General features: G+C 44.3%; 1 protein-coding gene across 1 annotated transcript in view; it reads right to left on the bottom strand.

Moving 5' to 3' along the window:
- Window positions 1–12,374, bottom strand: part of LOC310668761 (uncharacterized protein) — a gene marked incomplete at its 5' end in the record, with an annotated part of 699,427 nt that overhangs the window by 668,305 nt on the left and 18,748 nt on the right. The gene's annotated exons all lie outside the window — the stretch shown is intronic.

Genomic DNA, 12,374 nt, shown 5'->3' on the forward strand with positions numbered 1-12,374 from the left:
CGACTGACCAACTGTACACACCAACACTAACTAACTTTCACTAACCAACCAACCCCAGCCACAAACTAACATTTCTCACTCTATATATACAACCTGCTGCAAGCCGCTGACTCATGCTGACCCAGCTTTTTAAGCATTAAAGAAACAGCGGCCATTTTAGCCGTGACACCCCTTCTGTTTCTTAAATGCAAAAAACCCCAACAGAAAAAATACATACATACATTATATACATAAACCCAGTTTTGTCATCAATTCATTATGGCATGTTGCTGGCAAAGGCTTGGTAAACAAATCAGCAATATTATATTGTGATTGACAATACTCCAGTTTGATTACCCCATTCTGTACACAATCGCTAACATTTGCATGACAGATAGCAATATGTTTTGATGCGGATTTCATTATTTCTGAGCCCGCTAATGCAATGCATGATTGGCTATCTTCATACACTTGGATAGGCAAGTCTACTTTACAATCTAAATCTTTCAGTATCTGTATAAACCACATAATTTCATTGCATGCTAGCGACAGGCTCCCAAATTCTGCCTCACAGGATGAGGTCGCAACAAATCCTTGTTTCTCTGACCTCCATCCAATTATGGAATTGGCAAACATCATAACCATTCCGCTTGTAGATTTTCTAGTAGCTACACAGCTTCCCCAGTCCGCATCAACAAATACTTCTAGTTTTTCATCTTGTGTACTAGATATCTTCAAACATAAATTTAATGTCCCCTTTAGGTATCTGATAAGCCTTTTCAAAGCACACCAATCAGCAGTACTGGGTTTAGATACACGTTGGCTCAGAACATTTGTAGCACATGCAATGTCTGGCCTTGACCACTGACTTAAATACAACAGTGATCCTATTTTTGAGTGATACAACTCAGGCTGATCAAATTCATCATCACACACTGTCTTTGGGAAATCTGGTGTCATGGGAGTCTGAACTGGCTTGCAGTTTTCCATGCCAAACTGCTCTATCAAATGAAGAATTTTCTCTTTCAGGCTTAATAGAAACCTTCCATCAGCTTCCTGCCTTACTTCTACTCCCAAGTAATTGCTTACAGGCCCTAAGGCTTTAAACTTAAACCTCTTTTCCAGGTGACTTGTGAGCTTCTGGATCTCATCTGTGGAACTCCCTGCTACAAGCAAAGTATCAACAAAGACTAAGAGCATTAGATATTTGTTGCCTGTCCCCTTGGTGTACAGGCATGGATCAGCCACACTCCTTTTAAAACCAAGTTTTACAAGGGCTTCATTTAAACACTGGTTCCAACACCTTCCACTTTGTTTGAGACCGTAAACAGCCTTTTTCAAACGCCAGACTGCACCATTCTCCTCTTCAAACCCAGGCGGTTGTCTCATTAACACTTCATGGTCTAAATTTGCATGCAGATATGCAGCATCAACATCAAAATGGTGCACTACTAGTTGTCTTAGAGCAGCAATGGAAAGCATTAGACGAAAAGTTTCACTCTTTACAGTGGGAGGAAACACTTCATAACAACTCTCCCCTTTAATCTGAGTGAACCCTCTGGCTACTAATCTGGCTCGAAAATGTGGTTCCCCAAATCCAAGGGCTTTCCTTTTGTAAACCCACTTGCATGACACCACTCTGCCACCAGGTGGCGGCATTATGACCTCAAATACTTTGTTACGTTTAAAAGAGTCCATTTCTTCTTTCATAGCTTGTTCCCACAAAGCACGTTCACCAGGGGGTAAGTCTAAGACTTCATTATAACTTTGTGGTTCCACACAACTCACATTGCATACTCTCACTCCTCCTATGGTCAAACGCTGTGGAGGTACACCCTTGTTTGAACGTTGGGAGCGCCTAGGCACAACTACTACTTCTTCCCCCCTTATCTCTGGCTCTTCTTCCTCTTCCTCTAGAGAAGTATTATCTATTGCTACATATTTTGGGGAAATCCGTGCATCCTCCTCATCCTGCTCCTGTGTTGCCAATGGCTGAGAAGAAGCCCCTTCTCTTACTTGCAGGGGCAGTAGGCAATCTGGGTTGGCATGGATCGCAGTCCATCTGTCCTGGTCAGCGAAGTCTGCGCTTTGTGACAGAACCACGCGTCCTGGGCATAAATTGAAATGCCACCCTTTGCCATAGGACTGATATCCCACAAACCGCAGTTTCTGCGCTCTAGCGTCCCCTTTCTGGCGCTGAGCTTTGGGGATATTTACATGTGCCCAATAACCCCAGTTATGGAGCATTGTCCACTCTGGTTCTTTCCCAAACAACACACAATAAGGAATATCTTTTATAGAGCTAGACCAGGTTCTATTAATCAAAAAGTTTGCTGTAAGGAGAGCCTCGCCCCACAGCCTACGGTTGTGACCCAATCCTGCATCCACTAGCAGGCAGTCCTTTACTGACTGTATTACAGCCCCACGTCTTTCACATAGACCATTTTCAGCAGGGCTTATAGTCAGGGTTAGTCAAACAATGAGTGATACCCTTACGTCACAACCATGCCCCAAATTGTTTGTTCAGAAATTCTCCGCCCCTGTCTGTTTGCAACTGCACAACAGGGCGAGCGAAGAGCTTTTCAGCTTGGGCAACCCATTCTCTGAATGTGGGGAAACACTCAGATTTCTGCTTTAACAAAAACAACCAACTAAAACATGATTTATCATCTATCACCAGGAAAGCATATCTGACGCCCCCTTCAGTCTTCTGTGGAAAAGGGCCTATCATGTCACAATGGACAAGTTCTAAAACCTCTTTAGATACTCTGTCACTTTTAGAAGCCACATGCTTCCTCTTAGATTTGGCCATTTTACATACATTGCAATCTAGGAAACAGTTACAGCTATTTACTTTTAGGTTCTTGCACACCTTTTGCATCTCTGAAAGCACACGGAAATTGGCTTGGCCCAGTTTTCTGTGCAGTTCATGTACACACCCATTATGAACTGGCAAATTATCCTGAACCACCTGAGCTGCTTTAACAGGCTTGTCCTGCATTACATATAACCCATTTTCCATCTTTGCATGGCCACATACCTGAGTTCCATTCTTTATCAGACAGCCATCCTGCGTGAACTTAACACTATACCCTGCATTAATCAAACAGCTTACAGACAGTAAACAATAGTCCAAACTGCTGACAAACAGAGTCTCTGGTAGAGTAGTGTTCAAGCACTGCAGGAAACATGTTCCCTGCCCGTTAATCTTGCTTCTATGACCATCAGCAAGATAGATTGAGTCTTTGACATCAGCTGGCTTCCCCAGGGTCTTAAAGTCCTCCCGACTGTTGCAGATAATCCTGCTGCTACCAGAGTCCAGCAACCATGTTCCTCGAGGTATCTTTCTCTCCTTTCGAGAAAATGCAGACACAAACTGAGCAGAATGCGTGTTCTTCTTCCCTGAAGAGAACCCCTTCTGCTTACGTTTCTGCGTCGATTGCTGTCTCTGCTCCACGTCATCTTCTGGAAGTCTTGCCCTGCATTGACGTTGGAGATGCCCGGGTTGGTTGCATCTATACCACCTCCTCACTGCCATGGCCAAGTCCAAACCTTGGCGTAGCTCCATTGGCAGATTCTGCTGCTGGCCCCCTCGGCTGTAACTCCTCCTCTCTTGGAGTTCAGCCTGTCTATATGACCTTCTTTCTGCTTCTTCGGTCAATCTTCCAACCACATACTCAAGGGTCAGATCTCGGGGGCGTATACTCTCCATGCTGTTAATCACAGGCAACCAGCTTTCAGGCAAACTTGAAAGGATAATGTAGGTTTGGTCAGTCTCATCATAACGCTTACCTCTCTGCTATAGTTGAAGAAACAGAGATTTCAGCGTTTGAAGATGAGTTGCCAAACTCTCACCTTCACAGAGAAATTATAGTTCCAGCAGTTTCTCTGACATGCATTGCCCTTAATAAATTCCAGCACTCAAACGCTGTGCTGGCATTTGCTACATGCAATAACTGAGAGTTGCTCAAACACAGCATAATTTGGGCACGAGCCCTTTCATCCAGCCGTTTTTTCTCAGCAGAGTCCAGTCTCAAAACTTCAGTTTCAACACAGTCCCATAGTCCATCTCTCCTTAACAACTGCTGCATTTTTGTTGACCAACTCAGCCAGTTGCTCTTTGAAAGAAGTTCAAAATGGATGCCTCCCCCAATATTTACAACTTGGGAAGACTGGAAATCTGCCATCTCTGTGTTGGAAAACAAGCCCCCTCGGGAGAGGCTGCCCCCCCCCCTCCGCAGGTTCCCAGCGCTTGTTTACCAGTGATCTTCCTGGCTGGCATCCTCGCTAGTCCAGGGTAGATCTTGATAGGCGACATTTCCCAGCGTGGAAAATGCACACTCCCTCCCTTCTTGCATCCCAGCAAGGGAAAAGGAGATAGTCAGAAAGTCTATTTACATCTTGTTTATTTCTGACTTTACAGCACTACAGAAAACATGTCCGATCAGTTCAGACTTCTTCTAGCAAGTGGCTCAAACTTCCTTTACATATGCAACAGGAAGGTTTCATATTACACTCTTCACAAAGCTCTGAGAAGCCTGTGAACTTCCGGGAATATTCTTTCCCACAGCTAGTCACATCATGTGATGTAAACAAGCTACCAGTTTGCAGCTGCATTGCTCTCATCTTCTGACATTCTGCTGGTGCTTGCTGAGCCCCTTTTGTGGGGCCTCCAGCAATTTCTCCTGACTCTCTCTTTAGAGCCTGACTGGACGGTCCTGGCTGGCACTCACCGGCTTCTAGCTGCTGCCTCTGTTGACCCTCAGGTCCTGCATGGCTCTGCAACTGGTGTAGCCGCTCTGTGAGTCGCCTACTGTGGTCCTCTAGCAGTTCAAACTGTTCCAGTAGCTGATGCTGAGTGCTTTACTGATCCTCAGATCCTAGACACTCCAGCGTCACTGCAGACAGTTACAGCTTGCCACCAACTGCTCCAACGCACAGCCACTGGCTCCATGCACCACCAGGACTCACCAGCTCCCAGCTCAGATGCTGTCAGTCGTTTTGCACTCTGCACATGCTCAGAAACGCTGGGCCCATAACCTGTCAGTATTTGTAAAAAGCAAAAAAAAAAAAGGAAAGGGTTCTGACCTCCCTTTGTCTCCTCAGCCTGGTCCTCGGACCCTTGTCGGCACAAAAGAGTCCACGAGAATATCCTTGCAGAGTTTTATTCTTAAAAGTCTTTGTGCAAAACACAACTGACCAACTGTACACACTTTCACTAACCAACCAACCCCAGCCACAAACTAACATTTCTCACTCTATATATACAACCTGCTGCAAGCCGCTGACTCATGCTGACCAAGCTTTTAAGTATTAAAGAAACAGCGGCCATTTTAGCCGTGACATTTCCTTGTAATTTAAAAGTAACAGCTTTCCAATATCATTATTAAACTAAAACAATTTCCAATTATAGTCATCTTATTCACTTTTCTTTACATTCTGAATCCCATTTATTTAATTATAACTTAATTTGTCCTAGGCCTATTTGTTTCTTTCAAGTAATTTCTAATTTTTTATATTACAATATTTGTTCAAATAGTCCTTGAATTTCCTCCAGTCCTCTTGAAACTCCTTTCTGATCATGGATTCTTCCAGTCAGTTCAGCTAGCTCCGAAAAGTCTATCATCTTCATCTGTCAATCTTCCACTGTTGGTAGTTCTTGTGTTTTCCAATTTTTAGCAAGTAATATTCGAGCGGCCATTGTGGCATACAAAAATAATTTAACATCTTTCTTGGGCAATTCTAAACCTGTTATTCCAAGAAAAAAGGCCTCTGGTTTCTTAATAAATGTATATTTCAACATTTTTTTCAGTCCATTATAAATCTTCTCCCAGAAGTCTTTCACCTTGGGACAAGTCCACCACATATGGGGAAAAGTACCTTCTTTTTCTTTACATTTCCAACAAAGATTATCACTTTTGTGATAAATCTTTGCTAATTTTACAGGGGTCAAGTAGCATCTATACATCATCTTCATGATGTTTTCCTTTAACATCCTACATGCAGTGAACTTAACCCCTTTCCTCCATAGCGTCTCCCAGTCCTCCATCATTATATTATGTCCCACGTCCCTTGCCCAATCAATCATGACCAATTTAACTTGTTCATCCTTTGTATGCCACTCCAACAACAAACTGTACATTTTAGACATATTCTTATCATTAGTCTCTAACAACTCCGTTTCCAATTTGGTTTGTTCTGTTGCAAAACCATTTCTCTTATCCATCTTATATAATTCGTTAATTTGATAATATTGCAACCAATTCACTTTATCTTTAATTTGTTCAAATGGTTTTAATTTAAAACCTTCCTGATTCTCTAACAACAAATCTGAGTACCTCAACCATTTGTTTTACATATTTAACTTTTTTGGGGCCTGTGCTTCCATTGGTGAAATCCATTTTGGTGTTTTTCTTACTAAGAGATCTTTGTATCTAGTCCATACATTGTATAATGCCTTTCTAATTACATGATTCTTAAAACCCCTGTGGGCCTTTACCTTGTCATACCATAGATATGCATGCCATCCAAATCGATTATCCAGTCCCTCCAAGTCTAACACATCATCATTTGAAGGTGACCCGGAAACTACAATTAATCCAGAATGTGGCAGCTAGACTGGTGACTGGGGGCGGCCACCGAGACCACATAACACCGGTCTTGAAAGACCTACATTGGCTCCCAGTACGTTTTCGAGCACAATTCAAAGTCCTGGTGTTGACCTTTAAAGCCCTAAATGGCCTCAGTCCAGTATACCTGAAGGAGCGTCTCCACCCCCATCGTTCTGCCCGGACGCTGAGGTCCAGCGCCAAGGGCCTTCTGGTGTTTCCCTCGTTGCGAGAAGCAAAGCTACAGGGAACCAGGCAGAGGGCCTTCTCGATAGTGGCACCCGCCCTGTGGAACGCCCTCCCATCAGATGTCAAAGCGATAAACAACTACCTGACATTCAGATGACATCAGGGAAGTTTTTAATGTGTGATATTTCAGTGTATTTTTGGTTTCTGTGGAAGCCGCCCAGAGTGGCTGGGGAAACCCAGCCAGATGGGCGGGGTACAAATAATAAATTATTATTATTAATTATTATTATTATTATTATTATTATTATTATTATTATTATTATTATTCTCTAATTGAATCCAATCCTTAATTCAGCAGAATGCAGCAGCTTCAAGGTATATCTTCAAATCTGGCAGGGAAAAGCCCCCTCTTTCTTTTATATCTGTAAGTAATTTATATTTAATTCTAGATTTTTTCCCCTGCCAGATAAATTTAGACATTACCTTCTGCCATTCTTTAAAACATTTGACATTATCAATGATTGGTAAAACTTGAAATAAGAACAACATCTTCGGCAATACATTCATCTTAACCACCGATATTCGGCCCATCAATGATAGTTTTAGGTTTGACCATACCTCAAGATCTCTCTTGATTTCATTCCATAATTTTTCATAGTTATATTTGTAAAGATTCAAATTCTTTACCGATAAATTCACACCCAAATATTTAACTCTTTTCACAGAAACAAGGCCTGTCCTTTCAAAAAGGGGTTTTCTTTCCTCATTATCAAAGTTTTTTTTCTAAAACTTTGGTTTTGCTCTTGTTTAATTTAAATCCTGCTACCTGCCCAAACTCTTGAATCAGCTCCAGTGCTTTTACTGCACTGGTTTCTGGATCTTGTAAAGTTAAAACCAAATAATCAGCAAAGGCTTTTAATTTATATTGCTTGGATCCTACTACAATGCCTTTAACCTCCTCCTCTTTCCTCAACATGTTTAACAAAACCTCCAGAACAGAAATAAATAGCAGAGGGGAAAGCGGGCACCCTTGCCTGGTTCCTTTCTCAATTCTGAGACCACATTATTAACTATGATTTTTGCTTTTTGTTCAAAATAGTTCACATTAATACCATTTAAAAATTCCTGGCCAACCTCAATTCTTTCTAGGTTTTTCATCATAAATAACCAAGAAACATTATCAAAGGCCCTTTCAGCATCAATAAACATTAACATTGCTTTACAATTTCTTTTCGGTTCCAACCTTTCTATTATATCAATTTCTAATGTTATCTTTCATATTTCTCCCAGGCAGAAATCCTGCCTGGTCCTTACGTATATAATTTGATAGAACCTATTGGCCAAAATGTTTGCGAAGATTTTATAATCCACATTAAGTAATGAGATTGGTCTATAATTGTTTACATCGGATCTATCTTGATCTGTTTTTGGAATCAGAGTGATAAATGCATCTTTCCAGGTTTCGGGAGCTTTGTCCCCTCTTAGAATCTTATTACACACATCTGCCAACAGTTGAATTAGCCAGTCTTTCAGTATTTTATGATATTTTGCAGAAAGACCATCCGGTCCTGGGGCTTTGCCTGACTGCATCTTATTTATTGCCATCTCAACCTCCTGTCTTGTAATCATGCCATTTAGTAGGAACCTTTTTTCCTCAGGAATTTTCTGCATTTCATTCGCCACAAGAAATTGCTCAATTTTATCCTTATCTTCTTTACCCTTTTTATACTGCTGTTTAAAGTATTTCTGAAAACATTTTCTTATATCTGCAGGGTTTTCCATAGATTTTCCATCAGATACAATGTTTGTAATAGTACTTTGCTTCTGTCTCTTTTTTAATTGCCAAGCCAACAATTTCCCACATTTATTTGCAGATTCAAAATTTCTCTGTTTCATCTTTTTAATTTTCCATTCTATTTCCTGGTTAATAATTTGAGAAAATTGAATCTGCAATGCTTTAATTTCTTTTGGAATCTGTTGACTCTTCGGCATTAATCTTAAACTCTTCTCTTTGTCTTTTATTTGAGACAGAATTTTCTCTTTTTTCTCATTCTGTATCTTTTTCCTTATCGAGTTCTGTTGTATGAGGAAACCTCTCATTACTGCCTTACTTGCATCCCAAATGACTCTTGTTTCAAACTCTGTGTTCATATTTAGTTCAAAATAGTCTTTTAGAGTCTTTTGGGCCTTACTAATCATCTGTTCATTCCTCAACAACTCATCATTCATCCTCCATCTAAAGGAACCTTTTAGGTATAATTTCATCTCCAAAACCACTGCATTATGATCTGAGCAAGTCTTAGAGCAAATTTCTGTTTTAGTAACCTTAAGAACCAAATCTCTGGATACCCATAAATAGTTGATTCTCAAGAAAGATTAATTTGAATTTGAGAAAAGAGTGAAATCTCTCTCCATTGGATTTCGTAGCCTCCATATGTCCGACAAATCGTATTTATCAGTCATATCAAAGAAAATCTTTGGTAGTCTGCCAGAACTTGGATTTTTCTGACCCTGTGTTTTATCCATTAATGTTGATGCTACTCCATAATAATAATAATAATAATAATAATAATAAATTTTATTTATACCCCGCCCTCCCCAGCCAAAGCTGGGCTCAGGGCGGCTAACAACAATCAAAACAATCCAACATTCTAAAAACTTTTCACCATAAAATCAATCAAAAACAAATTGATGGCAACCAGCAAGCAAGACCCTGTGCAGATTGCCAGAGGAGGGGGTTAGGCTGCGCCCTGACCAAAGGCCTGGTGGAACAGCTCTGTCTTACAGGCCCTGCAGAAAGATGTCAAGTCCCGCAGGGCCCTAGTCTCTTGTGACAGAGCGTTCCACCAGATTGGTGCCACAGCCGAGAAAGCCCTGGCTCTAGTTGAGGCCAGCCTAACCTGTCTGAGGCCTGGGACCTTCAGGATGTTTTTATTTGCAGACCGTAGGTTTCTCTGTGGGGCATACCAGGAGAGGCGGTTCCGTAGGTACGAGGGTCCTAGGTCGTATAGGGCTTTAAAGGTTAAAACCAGCACCTTAAACCTGATCCTGTACTCCACCGGGAGCCAGTGCAGCTGGTATAGTACCGGATGAATGTGATCTCGCAGCGACGACCCCATAAGGAGTCTCGCTGTGGCATTCTGCACCCGCTGGAGTTTCTGGGTCAGTCTCAAGGGCAGCCCCACGTAGAGCGAGTTACAATAATCCAGTCTGGAGGTGACCGTCGAGTGGATCACAGTGGCTAGGTCAGGGCGAGAGAGATAAGGAGCCAACTGCTTAGCTTGGCGGAGATGAAAAAATGCCGCCTTTGTTATAGCTGTAATCTGCGCCTCCATAGAGAGGGAGGTATCGAAGATTACACCCAAACCCCCGCAAGAGATGGGAGTTGCCCCCTCAATCCCATATCGCCCCGTCCCAGCCAGAGGACCTCTGTCTTCAAAGGATTTAACTTCAACCGACTCCCACGTAACCATCCAGCCACAGCTTCCAGGCATCTGGTCAGTGTGTCTGGGGCCGAGTCAGGATAGCCATCCATCAACAGATAGAGTTGGGTGTCATCGGCATACTGATGGCAACCCAGCCCAAAACTCCGGACAAGCTGGGCGAGGGGGCGCATAAAGATGTTAAAAAGCATTGGAGAATCACACCATGAGGCACTCCACACACCAGGGAGTGGCGCGATGACAATTCCCCAAGCGCCACCCTCTGTCCCCGACCAGAGAGAAACGAGCGCAGCCACTGAAGGACTGTGCCCTGGATCCCCACGTTGGCAAGGCGGTGGTCCAGGAGTTCATGATCGACCATGTCGAAGGCTGCTGACAGGTCTAGAAGAATCAGCAGCCCCGACCCGCCTCGATCCAGCTGCCTGCGGAGATCATCTGTTAGGGCGACCAGAGCCGTCTCGGTCCCATGACCAGCGCGGAAGCCGGACTGGAATGGATCGAGAGCCGATGTTTCATCCAGAAACCTACCAAGCTGTTCAGCAACCGCTCTCTCAATCACCTTACCCAGGAATGGAAGATTCGAAACCGGGCGGTAATTGGATAGATCTAAAGGATCTAATGATGTTTTCTTTAAGAGCGGGCGCACCACTGCCTCCTTCAGTTCCCCTGGGAATATCCCGGTGCCAAGGGACAAATTGATGATATCACCCAGGGGGGCCCGCACCTCGTCTGGACACGCTCTAATCAGCCAAGACGGGCACGGGTCAAGAGGACAGGTGGTGGGCTTTCCAGTTTGGAGGAGTCTGTCCACATCGGCTGGGGATATATGGTCAAAGTGGTCCAATACTGGACCCGAGGACAGTCGAGGGGCCTCCAGTTCCCTTATTGTATCCAAATTGGCAGGGAGGTCATGGCGAAGCAACAGGACCTTCTCCGCAAAAAAGCTCGCAAATGCCTCACAGCTGTGTGTCAAATTGTTATTTAAATTTGGCTGTCCTTCAAGGGACGTTAAAGACCGAATTATACTAAATAATTGCGCCAGGCGAGAGCTAGCGGATGCAATGGAGGCCGAGAAGTAGGACTTCTTAGCGGCCTTCACTGCCATCTCATAGGTTTTCATAAAAACCCTATAAGATGTTCTTGAGGCTCCGTCACGGGCACCCCGCCATACTCGCTCTAGCCGTCTGAGGTCCCACTTCATTTTCCGAAGCTCCTCGGTAAACCAGGGAGCCCGGTTTCTGCGGGGTCGCAGAGGGCGCTTAGGTGCGATCTCATCGATGGCTGCTAGGAGCTGGATATTCCAGCCCTCAACAAGCTCAGTCAATGAGTCGCCAGGGGGAGTAAGGTCCCGCAAGGCCTGACGGAATCTATCAGGGTCCATCAGCCTCTGCGGGCGAGCCCAAATCGGCTCGCCACCTAAGCAGGGTGGGGGTGGAACGTCAATCCTGGCTTTCAGAGCCTAGTGATCAGACCATTGCACCTTCATTGAGGGAAACATGATCACATCTATACCAACACCAAAGATCAAATCCAGCGTGTGGCCTGCTTGATGTGTGGGGCTCGAAACAAACTGGGAGAGCCCTAGTGTCACCATGGAAGACACCAGGTCCAGAGCCTGTGAGGAGGGAGTGGCATCAGCATGGATGTTGAAGTCCCCCAATACCAATAGGTTAGGGAACTCCAAGGCCCAGCCGGCCACCGCCTCCAGCAAGCCTGACAGGGTGGCTGCTGGTGCGCTAGGTGGCCGGTACACCAGCCAGACAGCCAAGCTCACCTCGGAGCCCCACACTAGGCCAACACATTCAATGCCGGGGATCGATGGCGATGGTAGAGCCCTGAAAGAACAATCTTCCCGGACTAATAATGCCACCCTTCCCCCACGGCCCACAGTCCACGACTGGTGGAGGACGGAGAAACCTGGGGGCGCCATCTCTCGTAGGGTAACAGTATTCCCTTCGCGCACCCAGGTCTCTGTCACACAAGCCAGGTCGACCCCCTGCGAGATGAAGAAATCTCGCAGGGTGGCGATTTTGTTGCCTATAGACCTGGCTTTGCACAACACCAGTGACGGAGGTGAGTAATCCTTGCTCACCCTACCCTCGTCCCTCGGGATGGGGCGCAGATTGGAAGGGGTACAAGCATATCCGTATCTCGA

Source organism: Podarcis tiliguerta (assembly GCF_965153285.1).
Source record: "Podarcis tiliguerta genome assembly, chromosome: W".
In the NCBI taxonomy this organism is placed as follows: domain Eukaryota; kingdom Metazoa; phylum Chordata; class Lepidosauria; order Squamata; family Lacertidae; genus Podarcis; species Podarcis tiliguerta.